This window comes from Ceratotherium simum, chromosome 4 (assembly GCF_057802395.1).
Source record: "Ceratotherium simum simum isolate JZ-2026a chromosome 4, ASM5780239v1, whole genome shotgun sequence".
NCBI lineage: Eukaryota > Metazoa > Chordata > Mammalia > Perissodactyla > Rhinocerotidae > Ceratotherium > Ceratotherium simum.
Window position 1 is genome coordinate 75358923 of NC_141903.1, and position 17580 is coordinate 75376502.

Consider the following 17580-nt stretch of genomic DNA (forward strand, 5'->3'; position numbering starts at 1 on the left):
AAGTAGGGAACTTCCAAAGCATTTGTGAATACCAACTGAAGTCCTCTATTAGAAATCTCACATACATTATGAGAAAAAGGAGGCAGCTATCAAGAAGAAACGAAACTAACATTTACTGAGCCCAAATACTTGGCAAGCTCTCTCCTAAGTGCTTTCACAAACATCTCACATCTCAAAACAACTTTGTCTGGAAGGCAAGACTAGACAGAGACGTGCACTCAGGGCCTCTGCCTTCAAGTCAATGTTCTCTAAATATTTAGTCACATTTATATTAAGACTAGGCTGGGCACTGCCTGTGGGAAGAGCTGAGAAGGAGGACATTGCACAGGCTCAGCCTCCTCTTTATTGTTCATGGCAGTTCAGCTCTGGCTGCAAAAAGCAAAGCAAAACCCTGCACCTCCTAGACCTTTCCCCTTTTGAAGGGAGTTTATGCTCAGTTATTATAACTCAAGGACACCTCTTGTGATCTCACCCCACCTACCCACCACAGATGGAACTGTGTTAGTCAGAACATAGGTGCAGCTAGTGCACCACAGAGACCCAAAACAGCAGGATGGAAGTTTGTCCCACAACAGTCCAGCATGTAAGCTATCCAGGGCTGGTATGGTATCTCCATGGTACTAGGGGTTTAGATTCCCTCTAGCTTGTTGCTATGCCAGCCCTAGAGCAGGATTTTCCTATTCATGGTCCAAGATGCATTCCTACCACATCCACATTCCATCCAGTGGGAAGGAGTGAAGGGACAGGGGGAGAAGACGCCATTCCCCTTGTCTTTATGGGCATGATATGGAAGCTGCAGTATCAATTCTGCTCACATGCCATTGGCCAAAACCTACTCATGTGACTACATTGAGAAACTTCAGCCTTCCCAGCCTGGCCACATGAAAGGAGGGGAAATGGCTGTTAGATAGTAACTATTCCTTGCCGTAGGTTTATCAAATAATGTATTTCAACTAAATGTGATACTCTTCATGGAAGGAGTTCTGTATCTATGTTTCTCCTAGTTATATTTGCAAATGTCAGGGGGATTTAGTGTCCTTTTTAGACTGGAAACTTGGGCCACTGCTCTGATAGCCCATTTGGCAGACTCAGCTGTAGGTGGTGTGTCCCCATCTCCCAGATGAGGTCAGAGAGCATTAATGAGATGGGGGTGGTTTGTTTTTCTCTGGGTTTTCCATTACCTTCAAAATTTAGCAAGATAGAGGATTTTAGCCATTTAGGAGAAACTCTCAGACTCTGAGCTTAAATAGCTCCTACAGTCACACACTAATATGGCATTTATATGCAATGACTAGTTCTTGGATTGTTCTGACATGAGAACTTTCTGGAAGCTAATAAAAATTAGGACACTCTGTTACCACTGACTAATCTTAAATGTTTAAAAATTATTTTTTGTTAGCATTCAGTCTCAGTCAGTTCTCCTTCCTCTTTTTCTCTATACCAATGTCTACAGAAAAGTTCTTTGCTTGGGGGCTCTCAGGTAGTTGTAGGGTGAAGCAGTCAAGGAAACAGCCGAGTAACCACAGCAGTTGTCAATTCCTGGGGACCCAGTCACCCTGGGTGGCAGCCCCCATTCAGAAGCAGAGGCACCAAGATCAGGCTTCACAGAAGCCAGTATGGCCAAACACTTTCAAAGGCAAGGGCAACAGTATCTGCTCATCGTTTCCTGTCTTTGTCCCAACTCTTTGCTTCTTTCTTCCCCCTCTTCATCTTTTCCTAGAGGATTTTCTCAAGCTTGGATTTTCTGACCCATAAAAAACAGGCTTTTTATGTGCTAGCACTAAGGGCTTTACCGCTCTTTATTTAATCCTCACCTATAAGATAAGAACTGTTAACACTCCCATTTTTTTTGGTGAGGAAGATTAGCCCTGAGCTAACATCTGTTGCCAATCCTCCTCTTTTTGCTGAGGAAGATTGGCCCTGAGCTAACATCGGTGCCCATCTTCCTCTACTTTATATGTGGGACGCCTGCCACAGCATGGATTGATAAGCGGTGCATATGTCGGCACCCAGGATCTGAACCTGTGAACCCTGGGCTGCTGAAGCAGAGCACGCAACCTTAACCACTATGCCACCCGGCCGGCCCCAACACTCCCATTTTATAGGACAGGATATTGAGGCACAGAGAGGTCGAAACACTTGTCCAAGATTATGCAATTGGTAAGTAGCAGAGCCAGGATTCAAAACTAGTGTTATCCCCATTCTATTTATAAGAAAGCTATGGCTGTTTGAGCTTCAGTAACTTGCCTGTGGCTGCATAGGTAAGGGACTGGGATTCAACTCCAGGTCTCGACTTCCAGACCTCCAGCTCTTCTTATCCACTGTGCTTGGTATGAAATAGGGTCCTTACAAGACTATGACCACCTAATGGGGGTGTGGGGCTCTTTGTCTGTGATTCTCCTAGAAGCCTCCACATGCCCCATCCCCAGGTCGGAAACACTGATTTAATCTCAGCAGAGCATAAAGGCAGCTGCTGCGCATATGCTGCAACATAAGGCACTACAGAAGTATTACCTATATTTCATATCCTTGTTCAAATCTCCACTCTCCCATTCACCTGCCAGCATAAGGAGTGCGGTTTTCTTTTGCAAGAGGGTAATCTGAAATGCTACTTTTGCATCAGAAAACTAAGAGTTCATATATCCTGCCTGTATGGGAACGTTTTTCAGCCTTAGAGCCTATAAAAATATCGTGGCATGAATGGTTCAGCTGAAATAACAGAATGCTGGGAAAATGAGTCTGCAAAATGTGCTTGAAATATTAGTCATCAACATGGTATAAAACACCACTTTTCCCACAGAGGGAGGCCTGTGCCTGGGAGCTAAGCACACTTTCCCCTGCAGGACCAGGTGGGGATTATAGGTTTATGCTTTGCAAACTCCTAACTACTCAAACCCATCTACTAATATGAAGATTGAAGACTAGGAAATACATCTCATGCCTCTGGGCTCCCTGATATATCTTCAAAGGTGATAGAAAACATAGAAATGTCTTCATACTGTGAAGACATTGGAATATGTATATATACAAAATAAAATTTATATATATAAATATTACCTAAAAATTTATATATACATATTTAGATGTCTCATATAAATATATAATAAAATTTTGTATTGTATATTATAAAATTATATATTATGTATAACATATATAATATTATATATTATGTATAACAAACATAATTTTGTATGTTTTATATATAAATATAATGTATTTTATATACATTTCATATAAATATATATAATGTATTCTATATGTACATATATAAGCCAGTGGTGCAAAGGTTTGTTTTTAAATTAACCTGGAACCAAAAGGTTCTCTGGCTACTCTTTGTTTCACTAAAAACATTAAAACTAAAAATGTGAATAAAAGGAGGAATACCAAAAGATGCTAAAACTTGAGGAGGGCATTAGTTTGGGTGTCTCGTGGAGAGAGGGATTGGGAGGGGGAATGTGGCTTTCATTAAAAATCATGATTAAAAATTTATTTTTCTTAAAATCCCCTTGAGGGTTTCTGCAGAATTTCAGCCACATTGCCAAAGATTTGTATTTTTAGGGAGACTCCTCATCCTAATCTGTTTAGGCAATAGCATCAAATTCCACTCCTGCATTTTGGGCGTGAGAGTTCAGTTCTTATACACGCGCGCTGATCTCCCTTGTGTTTCAGAGGAGTCTCTGTGTGGGTGCCTGGCTGGGCAAGGTGCAGTGCCATGAGAAGCTGGGGCACCTCTCCTCCCCGCCAATGCTTGGCCACCTCTGCACTCCCAGTAGCGGCTCAGGGGGCCAAGTCAGCCCAAAGTCAACAGCAAATCTTGACACATTTTTATAATCATGGATTCAGAGAGCTGAGTGAGCTGACAGCACTGGATCTCCAAATGCATTCTAAACAGAGGGGATTGTTGCTCTGCTTTAGTTAGCAGCCTCATTGATCCTTGAACCTCCCCACGTGTTCTGCTGTGGTGGGTACACACCTCATCTAAGTAAAGGGCTCCTTTGCAAGAGTCACATGTCCGCACAGCACATTTCCAGGATGCCAGCAGGTTGGCCATTCGTCAAGGCGCCAGCATTTGGTGACGGCTAGTAATGGATTTCCATGTTTGTTTTATGAAGATTTTTATTCAAATACTTTGAAGAACCTTGGCAGCCCTCAAGTGAAGGCAGCTCAGCCTGTGACATGAACTTCGGAGCAGCAATCCAGCCTGTAGTGCCTGCAGCCTGCTGCTTCCCTCCCCCGGCTGGTGGTTACTGAAATTCCAAGAGAACTGGTCTGGCTGGCTGAGCAAGAAGCCATCCTGACCCCCCAGGGGCAGCACTGGCTCTGGGAGATTTTCTGGCTGTGAGGGCTTGGCATTATTTCTGGTGTCCTGGGCTGAGGCTTGCTAGAGTTGCAGAGTGGAGGATATTCCCACAGAGGTCCCAGAGGTGCTGGGGCCAAAATTATATCCAACACCCACAAGGCTTTCCAGGATTCTGATCTATGAACTTATGGCTAAAAATCAGCACTGGGACACTTTCTTTGGTGCACCTCAATGCAAGCTTGGTCTTGTGGAACGAGCACTGGACTGGGAGTCCTCATGAAGCAGGAGTCTGGTGTTTGCTTGGCATCTACCTGGACATGTGTCTTTGGCCACATCCCTCCCTGGGCAGCTGTAAATTGCAGCAGATGGACGAAAGCTTCTTAGAGTAGCTGGTTTGGGGAAGTGGGAACGGAGTGCAGGGGGAAGGCAGATTTGCACACATCCAGCAGGAGCCAGCAGCGGCACCATCAGCCATGCTTTCCCCGTACGCCAGAGAGCACCGGGGGGCGGGGGAGGGCGGTGGGGGTGGGTGGGGGGGGACGGGACTTGCATGGGCACGGCAAGCAGGAGAGACCTCGTGGAGTGTGACAAATGAAAAATTCGTAAACGACATTTACTTTTACAAGTCAGACATTTAAGTCGGTTCTTTTTATGGAGCATTTTCAATTTTTATATAACCTAAGAGACTTTTGCATTTCTTACAGTTCTTCTGCACATTAAAAATGAATTATAGTCTCATCCATTTTAGAAAAGAATTTTGGGGAATTTGTAAAACAGACAAAGGCCACATATGCCCTGAGACAGTCCAATAACCTGAATGGGTTTCTCCCTTTGATTGATATACTGGTACTGGTGACTGAGGAAAAGAAATTAAATGTTCAAATTTTAGTATGAAGCTAGTGTTTGGCATCATTCGTAAATATTTTTACTGTCTCTCCTACCCTTTAATGCGTTTCTTACTGTTTGTTTGGGGAAAGTCACGTGGACAGAAATAAGCAAACAGTGGTGGGCAATGTCCCCGGAGTGCCCAGGCATCTGTGTGATGTGTCCCAGGATCATAGCTTACATTCAGCCAGAGCTTTGCACCAGGCTCCGTGCTAACCGGTTTGTGTGTCCTAACGCACATAATTCTCACAACAGTCCTGTGAGGAAGCATTGTTTTCTCTTCCCCATTTTCAGATGGATGCTCTGAAAGGTTAAGGAATGTGCCAAGGTGGAGGGTCATGAACCCTGGCATTCTGGTCTAGAGTCCTTGCTGGGTACCATTGTGCTGTCCTGCTGCCTGGTGGCACTCAGGCTGGCTTTGGCCTTCCCCTCTGGTTTTTATGAGATAGAGTCAAGACTGACATCTCAGCAGGCTCTGTAAACTATCCTAAGTGTGAGTTTCTCGAGAAGAGGATCCAAGTTTGGTTCAAGATACTAATTCTATACTTGCTGGATGATTGAACTGGATTGAATGGTGTGTGCTCTCTGCATTCTGCATTCCAGGGAAGAATTTGAGAAGGCCAGCTTTCTCCCATAGTACGAAGCTCTAATGGGGGCTATGCCATGCTCCCCTGGCCAGTTGGAGAGCATCAGATTCCAGAGTTTGATCAGCATACAGCTAATCTGGACAATAGCAATGGGCAGGGTAAGGAGAATAGTTTTTATTCTGGATTTATTTGAATTGGGATATGGTTGCCTGTGGCTCCTGCAACCAGGGCTTAAACCAATTCTGGAGTTTTTTTCTCTCTCAACACTGTCAGACATCTTACAAGGGCATCCACAAATTAGAGAGCAGCAGGAAGATGGGAACCAGGCCCATGAGGGTCTGGAAACCACCGGAACACTGGAAGGTCCTGGGAATATTTACCTCAGAAAGAGAAGCTTTCATCTGCATTAGTAATATCGTAATTTGCGTGATCTTTTATGAATGCGGAAATTGATTTACGGAATATTTTGGCTCACAAGGTCTGGGTATTCCATGGCACATTTGAAATAGGAGGCAAAGCGGTCTTATCACAGCTATTTTAAGAAGTTAAAAAGCAAATACTATAAACCTATCCCGATTCTCTAGAACACTGGCAGGAATTTGATTCTCTTATTCACAGCTATTTTCCCAGCACTTAGAACAGCCCAGGCATTGTTCAGGTGCTGGGAAATATTTGCTGAATGACTGTGAACGAATGAAGTGTGGAGGTTGCTTAAAACCCTGTGAGTTCCTGACGGATCTCATTGCCTTCACTACTAATGCTGTATTTTAGTGGTTTAAAACTTTTAAAAAATGAACTCTTGTATACAACTTGAACATATCAATAAAAATATTTTAATTAATAAGTTCAAATATGTAACTTTCCTGTATTTTATGACTAGTCAGTGATAACAATGAAGCTGTTATGTGACGAACCAAAAATTTCAAATCCGGGACTCTGAATGGCAGCTGCAGTCAAACAGCAGCCTCAAACACAATTTATTTCTGTCTTCCTTTTGCTTGCCTGATGCTGTATCAAGAAAATATTGGTCCACACAGAAGTAGTTTGCCTTGCAATCTCAGGATACTCTTCAATGAAACTGATCTAGGAGCTTGAGAAAACTAATGGAAAATGTTTGTTTCAAAGTTGAATCATTAACAGTACGAAATCTATTTGCTCATACACGTCATCATCAGCATGTCAGATCAGAAGTGCTACAAACTTGACCCAAGTGCTAAGAGTCTCTCCAATATGGATACACGCCAGGCATTCGTTTGTCACTCACCACTAGTCAGTTTGCCATGAAGGGACGGGACCATGCAGGTTTGCCTGACCCTCGCTGTGGGTAGTCTTCTTGGATGTCCGCCCAAACCCAAATGCTCTCCCATGCTTGCAGAACCTTGGAATTCCAAAGCACGTTGAGGGTAGGAGGGAAGGAGGTAGGTAGGTAGCAAGAAAGCCTCATTAGTAAATGGGACTTTGTCTGGATCAGGCAATCACTCATTCATCCATTTGTTCATTCATTCATTCCCAAATATCTGCTGGGTATCTACTGTAAATAAAGGGCTCCTCTCTTTAAAGAGGTTAAAGTCCAGCTTCTGTAGATATAAAATCTATGTTAGGGAAAGTGGGGAATGCAGGAAGAGCAGGATAACATAGTTCACATCACTTTGAGGGAGGGCGAAGAGAATAATTGCTATGAGGTGGAGGTGGTTAGTGAAGGTTTCTCTAGTTGCTAGTTCTTTGAATTGTTTTAAAATGTTAGGAATATGCTTGGCATTCATCACCCAGCTGTACACACATACACATATCATACAGATTCACTGTTTTTCAGGAAGGATTTAGTTTTACAAACTCTGGGAAGTCAAACGCAACATCAGAGAAAAACATTGCTTGACTGAGATCTTTTGGGTTTGCCTTAACCTCATGTCATCCTGTAATAAGTGACTCAACTTACTCTGGGTCAAACTGGAAACATAAATATTAGGTCAGTTGAAAAATTTCCACACATTATAAGTTCTTTGAGTTATGGGGCACACTTTATTTTACCCAAAAACTGCAGGTTCATTTGAATTTGAATCAGCTGCCGAGTAAATATTTCAAGTTGAACGGCTGGAGCCAAGGAAGGTCATCATCCCTGAATGGTAATGTCGCTTTTTTCTCCTCCCCATGTTTGAGAACGCAGAGATTACTTGGGAAATAGGAAAGAAAAAACATAATTCAAAAAGAATAAAATGTTTATAGATTGAAGACTATGAACTACAACCCATTTCATTTGTGGATGTTATAATTTTTACACAGGAAAGAAAACACTGTAATTTTGGTTCTGTGCATCTCCATTTCCCTCCCAGGCTGTAATTGTATCATCATTGCTCAGATTATCGTGACTTCGAGGAGATAGAAAATTAACAATCACTTAATTATTAATCACCTGTAATTGGAATCGAAGACTATAAAACTTAAAGGATGAGAAGTGAGCAGATCAGCGGAAAGGGAAGGAGGGAGGCTCTGATACCTCCTTTGGTGTTAACCCTTTCATGAAACAATTCCTTTGACCTAGCTTTTGGCTGTTTCTCTGGGGCCTGGCTCCCCGGCTGTACTTCTGCAGGGAGGAGGAGAGATGTATAGGTCAAACTTGGTCCTGGGAGGGGGTCTGTGGTTTCCCGGTCTAGCTGGAGGCCCAATTCAAACATGAGGCAGAAGGTCAAGTCAGGTCAATAGGAACCAGCCTAGGCAAGCAGCAGCTGCTCTATGGCCTTGAGTGCTTTTCAATTTGGAAGAACCGAGAAGAGCAGCTTCTCTCTGAATCATTGCTTTCCCAGGCTTATGAATTTCAGAACCTCTTGTACTTTCCATTGCTTTCCAAACACGGACTTGTTTCAGGCTTCCCTGCACACAGATTGCAGTGATGTGGGCAAACAATTTTGACAAGATATGCAGCTTTGAGAAAAACCAATTTAGGCTTACGAGCACAGGCACTGTTGATGGCCTCTTTGTGGGGGTGGTGGCAGGACCCACGGTTTTAAGCACCTGAGAGGGAAACCCAGGTCTGGAGGCCCTCCATGCAGTGGGGCCCAGACGGTCTGTGAGTACACATCTGGCGTCCTTGGCGGAGTTTATCCTCAGATCTGTAACCAAGAGGTGGTCATATTCTGTTTGGGCTCTAGGAAAAAGGAAAAAACATATCTCCTTCAAGGTTTGTTACTCATACCTCTTACATTTGAGTTCCAAAAACATTTATTGAACACCAGCCGTGTGCAGAGTGCTGTAGAAGGATGAAGAAGAAATTGAAGATCGTCACTCTGACTTTGAGGGGCTACCTTCTAAATTGGAGTTGAAAGCTTGTGAAAGCTGATATACATGGTATGAAACAGCAGAGAAAGGACAAATAAATACTTCAATAAAGGAGGGAATGGGCAGGATACTCTCTGTCTCTTCCCACTCTGACATTCAAAGGGGCTGTGATTCTGCAGCAAAGTTTCCTTGTTTTCTTTTTATAAGGTTTTCTGCCACCTATCAGTTTTCTTCAGCCTTCTCTGGTTAATCTTGTTCTGATTTACTTTCCTTTTGTGCAAGAATGTGGGTCTAATTATCAACTCTCAGCCTCCATGCTTGTTGCCTTCAAAGAGTAACTCCTTCCACCCAGGTGGGCCATGGTGGGGAAAGAAATCAAATACCTATGAGGCAGCCAAAGAAAAAGTGAAATGAATTTGAATTAAACTCTTTGAAAATAAGAAAATAATAAAACGATCTATTGTCTGCATTTAAAATAGTCTCTACTTCATAAATGTATACAGCACTTGACTGAATATACATGACAAATGATAACATAAATTTCAAGACTATGTTTTGGTCAGTGAAAGGAAAGAGACTGTAGAGGGAATGTTTAGAGAGGGAAATGAAGAACTCAGAAAAGAGGCAGATCCAACCTCGATGTTTTTCAAAATCCTGAAAAACGGGTTCTGTAACGCGAGGCAGAATGTGTAGCTCTGAGACAGGGCAGTGCTGTGGGAAGACCACGGCTTTGGAGCCAGAGAGACTGGAGTTCAGCTCGTGGTGCTCTGGGTAATCATCAGCAAGTGACTTAGCTACTTTCAGCCCCAGTTGCTTCATTTGGTTATAAACAAGCAATACGAATAATGTACAAAAAGAATTTGGCACAAAGCAGGGCCTAAATAAAAGTTAAGAACTGCCCAGCTAGAGACTACTTTTCCCAGCCTCCCTTGCAGCTAGGTGTGTCCTCGTGATTGAGTTCTGAATGTGAGGGGAAGTGATTTGTGCAATCACTGCCTCACTTGCTGAAAAAAATTATTCACCTTAAACTTCCCCTGTTTCCTATTCCTGTGGGATGGAAACAGATTCAGAGATAACCCCACTTTGACTGTGCAGATGAGGACAATGATGGTGCAGCAACATCAGGACGGAAGGAGTCAGGGCTGATGAATGGTATTGTGGTCAGAGCTGCCCCATCAACTGAGATTGGGTGGACTGTTATGTCAGAGAGACCTAAACTTCTATCTTATTAGAAAGAAGCTATAATATTGGCTTAGTTTGTACCCTACCTAATACAGGGGGATTTTAGACATTTTTTGTTAGGATAGTCACTGATTTCCAGGCAGCTTCTGAAAATAGGGATTGAGGACGTCCAGAACCAGAATTCTGAGAGACAAGCTACTGGGAGACACAGGTAGTGAGCTCTGCCTCCTCCCGAAGATCTTCCGCCTTGGCCTTCAGGCTTTCGTGATTACCACCCCTCACCCCCCCTTAGGTGAGTCAGTGCCAGCTCACAGTGCTGAGGTACTCACGGAGGCAGCTCCATGGCAAAGGTGTGAATGGGAGAGTCTGGCCTAGAGTTGCAGTGGTGGCTAAGGGGCCCTCCTCGGGGGTGCATATCTCTGTGGGGTTGTTAATGCTTAAGAGGGGTGCCAGAGTTGGGTGTCCCTTGGGACTTATATTGCTTTTGAGGGAGCATCATGGCTCTTGTTGTCAAAATAATGCTAGGTAATAGTTTACTGCCTGTGGTAGGCAGGATAATGTCTCCCAAAAGATGTCCAGGTCCTAATTCAAAGAATCTGTGAATATGTCAAGTTACATGGTAAAGGGGAATTGGGGTTACAGACGGAATCAGTGTTGCTAATCAGCTGACCTTAAGGTGGAGGGATAATCCTGGATTATCTAGGTGGGCCCAATGTAATCACATGCATTCTTAAGAGTGGAAGAGGGAATGGGAAGAGAGAACCAGAGAGGCGGCAGCACGAGAAGAGTCAACGTTGCTGGCTTTGAAGAAGGATGAAGGGGGCCGTGAGTCAAGGAAAGGTGGCCTCTAGGAGCTTGCTATGGTCTGAATGTACCTGCTCAAAATTCATCTGTTGAAATCCTAATGCCCTAAGTGATGGTATTGGGAGACAGGGTTTTGGGGAGGTGGTTAGGTCATGAGGGTGGAGCCCTCATGAATGGGATTAGTGCCCTCATAGAGGAGACCCCACAGAGCTCCCTCAGCCCTTCTACCATGTGAGAATACAAGGAGAAGTGTGCAACCCAGAAGAGAGCCCTCACCTGACCATGCTGGCACTCTGATCTTGGACTTTCATTCTTCAGAACTGTGAGAAATAGATTTCTGTTGTTTATAAGTTATCTAGTTTGTGGTATTTTGTTATAGCAACCCAAATGGACTAAGACAGAGCTGGAAAAGTCAAGGAAATGGATTCTCCCCTACAGCCTCCAGAAGAAACACAGCTCTGCTGACACCTTAATTTTACCCAGTAAGACTCATTTTGGATGTCTGACTCCCAGAGCGATGAGATAATACATTTGTGTTGTTTTAAGCCACTACATTTGTGGTAATTTGTTGCAGTTGCCATAGAGAGCTAGTACATTTCCCTAAAAATTAAGAGAAGTAATTATTGATATTCTGAGTCTTAGTTCTCAGAGGCAGTCGCTCAGGGTAGATAATTATCCGACAGTCAATTCTGGGAAGAGATCAGGCCAAGACATCAAGCGTGGACGGGGAGTGGAGGGTAGAGACCTCAAGCAGTCATACTGCAGCTCTGATCCCTTCGCTGTGATAAAGCTGTTTTCCTGACTCCAACTTTTTCCTCTTTATCCTTTCTGCCTAGACTTTCCCTATTGAAAGTGAATCACAAGCCTTTCATAGCAGGATGTGACTTTTATGTACACTCATTCATAAAAGTGTGGTGGGTTGAGAAGCACTAAAATATTATGGAAAACAAAAATCAGCAGGGTTTAGGGATTATGGCAGCAAAGGTTAATATACCAAATAAAATTAGAATCAGTCAATTACTATAAGAATATGAAAACAAAGGAATTTGCATGTGGTAGCTTAACCTTCAAACACAACCATTTAAGCATATTTATGTCATTTAAAATTATACATGGTAAAGTATACAAAACCATAAAACTACTAATTTGACTATCTAATTGGAATGTCCACATCATAGGATGTAGTTTATTCCTAGTCTAGGAGCATACATCCTAACTATATAAATGCGATGTCTGTAAATTAAGTGCTAAAATAGACCTTAGCCAAGGTTGTTATTATGTTTTTAAACTTTAAGCTTTTAGGGAAGCATAAGAGATGAAATGGTGGCACTTGGTTTCCTAAGTTCCAGACCCTCTAGCGACTAGAAATTAACTTATATTGTTTAGGAAAGCAAATGAGAAAAGTAAAAAGAGCTGATTCTTAATATCTTGGGAGTAAAGTTCAGAGCTTCAGTCAGAGATGTGTGTTCAAGAAAAATACTAGTAAAAAACCAACACCTTTTACCAACATGTGTAGCAATGTAATACAGAAAGCTATTTTTTATTGTATAACATGAAGGGTAATTGTTTTGAGCATTTTCTTTAGGAGACTCTGTAACTAAAGAAAAATAGAGTACAATGTGTTAGTGACATGGGCACATCTTTAGGTCTTTCTGGATTTAAAGCCTCTCCACCTCTGCACACATTTCAGAGGAGACAATAAAGAGAGAAGTGACAAATATAAATTTTGAAAGGAGAACGCACTTAGAGAATTAGAAAAGACAATGGCTAACGTCAAAAGGTGCCGAGGAAACTTGCCTATAAGGTTTAAAAACGTTGCTTTTTTAGAGACAAAAAAATTCAAAGCAAGAAAACAAAAAATCCTGCTATATCAGTTCTTTAATTGTTTTATTTAAAAGCCCATTTTTGAGACTTTGGCAGCTTTCTCATGCTCTTTGTCAAGTTTGAGTTAAATCTGTTCATTCATCTCTAGGAATATATAAACTTTTCCGAGTCACCGAGGCAATGATTTCTTATATGAGGCTCTGAAAGAGTCTGAAAAGCTAAAGCAGCTTCCGATGTTCCTTTGATCTTTGTCACTCTAGTTCATTGGGACCTTACGGAGGGCTCTCAAGTGTGGGTGCCATCACTGGGGGGCTGTTTTAATCTGCCCTGGAGTATCAGACTGCAATTTTCCGTTACATCTGGGGCTGCTGTTGCTATTGTTTGGATCATTTTGGTTTTCAAGGAAGAACTCACATACTGGGAGACCCTAGGTTATACACTCTAACAATTTGTTTTTTATGCATTCTGTGTATTCAAGAGGAACATTCATCAGAGTCAGAAAGGGTGGGCACAATAATCTAAATTTTAAAAGAATATTTTTCCAAATTTGGGTTTCCAAGCTCATTTGGATCTCATTATTTGACACCAGTAAATGCTATTTTATGGTAAATGAAGATTAAAATTTAGCAGTAGTTTGTTTTTCAGACTTCTTTTTTTCTAAGCAGCACATTCTCCAGGGACTGCCTCTGACCATCATCATTATTAACACCAAACTTTTCCTAGCACTATCAGAGTATATTCTGATTTCGCTTCTTTACTATGAAAACTGCTATTTTTGTTCTTTTACTGTCTCTGATGTCTTTCATGCCTATTGTGCATCTCCACCTGGATATGACTATAGTATCCAAACTCAATGTGTTCAAAACTGAACTCATCTTACTCCCCACCCCTACCCCAAATTGGTTCCTCTTTCTGTATATTAATTTACATCACCATCCATTCAGTTACTCATTCTGGATGTGAGAGTGATCCTCACATCCTGCTCCCCATGGTCACAAAGCCCTGTGGATTCCACCTCCTCCTCATCTCCTGTTTCATTCCCTCTTTCCCTCTGCTCCTCTTTAGCTCCTTTGCTGCTGTCTTAACTCAAACCAACATTAGTTGTGCCCAGATTCCTTCACTAGTCTGCTTATTTCCCTAGTTTTGGTCTAACCCCCTTCCATTCTATCACCCACCTTGATGTCAGACAGATAGTTCTAAAATGCAAACGAGGTCACGTCACTCCTATTTAAAATTCCCTAGTGGCTCCTCATTACCTACATGAGTCTGTCCAAATTCCTTTATGGAGTAAACAAGGCTATTTATTTTGATCTCCATTTGATCTCCATCTATTTTTCCAGCCAGTCTTCTACTACTTCTGCCTCTGTACACTGAGGGAGCCATCCATATGGTACTGCTTACAAGTTCCCGAAAGTCCTGCTAATATACACCCTTGGGCCTTTGCAGTCACTATGTCTTCTGCTTGGAATAAATGCCCTCCCCCTCACCTCCAGGGAGATTCTCCACTTTATGTCATCATTGGACTCAATTAATATAATGCATTCAAAGTATTTATTTCCATGTCTGTCTTTTCTCCCAGTTGCTTATCTTTTAAAAGTTTTATCATTTTGTCTTTCTTCTTTAAGTCTTTAATCTACTTGGAATTAATTTCTGTGTATTGTGTGACATAGAGCTTCAACTTCATTTTTTTCCCAATGCAGATAAGCAATTGTCTGGATAACATTTATTGAAATGTTTCCTCACAGATCTACAAGACTTCTGCTTCATAACTTAAGTTTACATGCAGGTGTGTGTCTGCTGCTAGGCTCCATATTCTACTCCTATATTTTTCTTTCTTATGTACTGGGTGTACACTGTATTAATATAACTTGATAATATGCCTTGATATCAAACAGGGCCAATCACCCATCTTGTTCTTTGTCAAGAGAGACACTTGGCTATTTTCAACCCTTGATCTTCCACACAGTGCTTAGAATCAGCAAGTTGAGTTTCACCAAAAACTTTTGGAAATTTGCTTAGAATGGTCTTCAGTCTGTGGAGCAATTTGAGGTGAATCAATACCTTTATAAAATTGAGTCATCCTATCCCTGAACATGGCATGTCTCTCAACTCTTTTAGGTCTTCTTTGATGTTTTCCAAACAAGTTTTAATAATTTTCAGTATGAGAATATTGCGAAACTTAATTTATCAAGTTTGTGTTTCCTAAATACATTATCATATTGTCTATGAATCATGACAGTTTTCTTTCTTCTTTCGAATCTTTTTCATTTGTTTTTTTCCCAAGACATCAGATACAATGTTAAGTAGAAGTTATATTGGGAAGCTGTCTTCTGTCAAGATTTTCTCTTTGTCCTTGGTTTTCTGTAATTTGAATACGATATGCTTAGGTGGTTTGTTTTTTATTTTTTTTTCTATTTTACAAAAATGTGCTCAGTGTTTTTTAAGCTTCCTGGATGTGTAGTTTGGTGTCTGTCATTAATATGAAAAGTTCTTGGCCATTATTACCTCAAATATTTCTACTGTTTAGTCCTCTCTTTCTTCTTCTTCTGGTATTCCAATTACACTTTTGTTACACCTTTTGAAGTTGTCTCACAGTTCTTGGATGTTCTGTTCTGTTGTTTCACTCTGTTTTCTCTTTGCATCTCCATCTGAGAAGTTTCTTTTGACCTATTTTCCTCAATTTCTCTGATTCTTTCCTCATCCATGTCAAGCCTACTGATGAGTTCATCAAAGGCATTCTTCATTTCTTTTACTGTGTTTGTAATTTCTAGCGTTTCCTTTTTATTCCTCCTTAAAGTTTCCATCTCCTTGCTTACACTGCCTATTGAATTTTCATGTTGTCTATTTTTTCCATTAGAGCCCTTGACATATTAATCAAGGTTATTTTAAATTCCCTGTTTGATAATTCCAACAGCTGTGTCATATCTGAGTCTGGTTCTGATGATTGCTTTATCTTTTCAGCTTGTGTGTGTGGTTTTTTTTTGCCTTTTGACATCATTTTTTTGCCGTAGCAGGACATATTGTATCAGGTAATAGGAACTAATTTAATAGGCCTTTAATGTGAGGATTTATGTTAATCCTGCTAGAAGTTGGGCTGTGTTTAATGTTTGTTGTAGCTGGGGTTCCAGAGGCTTCAAATTCCTCTAGCATCCTTGTTTTTGTCTCCTCTCTTTGCTTTGGGGCTTCCCTCTGTACTGCTTCTCAGAAAGAGCCTGTGTCTTTCAGCTCTTTTAGCTATAATCCACTCTTACTATACTGAAGCCTGTTGGTGTGGTGGTAGGGGTGGGGGGGTGGGGGACACTCTATAATCTGATTAACTCTCAGTCTTTTAGTGAGCCTGTGTCAAGGGCCTGTGGCCTTAAGCAGTGTTTCTGCCCCTTCTCCAGTGGTTTGCTTTTATTGCCCTGCCACCTATACTCTTCCCCAGCTGTAGCCGCTTCAAATCTATTTCCCTGCAGCCCTGTCCCCTGCTCACTATGCCTTTTGTTTTTTTTCCTTGAGTGGGACAGAAAGGGTGGAGTGGGCTGGAATGGGGAGGAATTCTTTTCCCCTAGCTAGGATAAGTTTTCAAAATTTCACTAGGGCAAAGTCTTTTGCCCTGGGGAATAGGCCTTCTAATAGAGATGTGGCTGGATATATTTCACAAGGATTATTCTTCCCCGCCCCTTGCCAGAACCACAAGGGAATCTTTCTCTAATCCTCAGATTCTCAAGTGAAAATCTGTAGGAGTTCCTGGAGGGAAAGCCCATGAGAATCTGGGGGGAGGGGGCGTGATCATTCTAAGACTGTGGTCACAGGAGTTTCTCATTCTCATGTTAGTCCACACTCAGCCTTCAGCAATTGTCAAAATTACCATTTAATTGTTCCTATCAGGTTATTGCTCCAGCAACTTCTGCTCTAGTAAAGCAGGTCTTGGTTGCTGTATCTTTCTGGAAGTGCCTCTCTCCAGGTTTTGGGGTCGCAATTTGTCATGCACCCTCAGTTATCTGACAGATCCAAGTAAAGTTTTTGATTTTCAGTTTGTCCCGCTTTTTCTTGTTGTAAGGGTGGGAATGACAACTTCCAAGCTTTTTAGATCTTGGAGCTGAAACCACAGGTCTCAACTTTGTACTCTTGATAGAAGTGGAATGTATGATAGTGTATCTTGTGTACAGTGATTAGTCAAGTTTACTGATGTTTTCTTTGTGATTTTTGAATCAATGTACATGAATGAGATTGGCCTGTAATTTTCCTTTCTCTTACTGTCCTTGTTTGGTTTCAGTATCGAGATTTTATAAAATCACATTAAATGACTTGTGCTCTCTTCTCGGCTTTTTCTATACTCCACAATAGTTTGTGTAAGATTTGAATTATTTTTTCCCTGAAAGTTTCATAGAAATTGCCTATAAAATTGTCTGGGCCCGTTGTTCTCTTTGTTGGAAGATTTTAAACTCTACTTCAATGTCCTTTATGCTTACGGGATTACTTGGATTGTTAATATCTTCTTGAATGTGTTTTGGTAAGTTATTGTTTTCTAGAAATTTGTTCATTTAATCTAAGTCTTCAAATTTATGGGCATAAAATTATTCATTACATTTTCCTATTGGTGTACCTACTATTTTCTCTTCTGGTGTCTTGCCTTTGTAGAGAGGATCATAATTGGGCTGGAGATAATTTTCTTTAGGAAACTGCTCTGGTAGCCCAATATGTGATTAGGTCAGGGCTGGTTTCTAGAAAATCCACTTC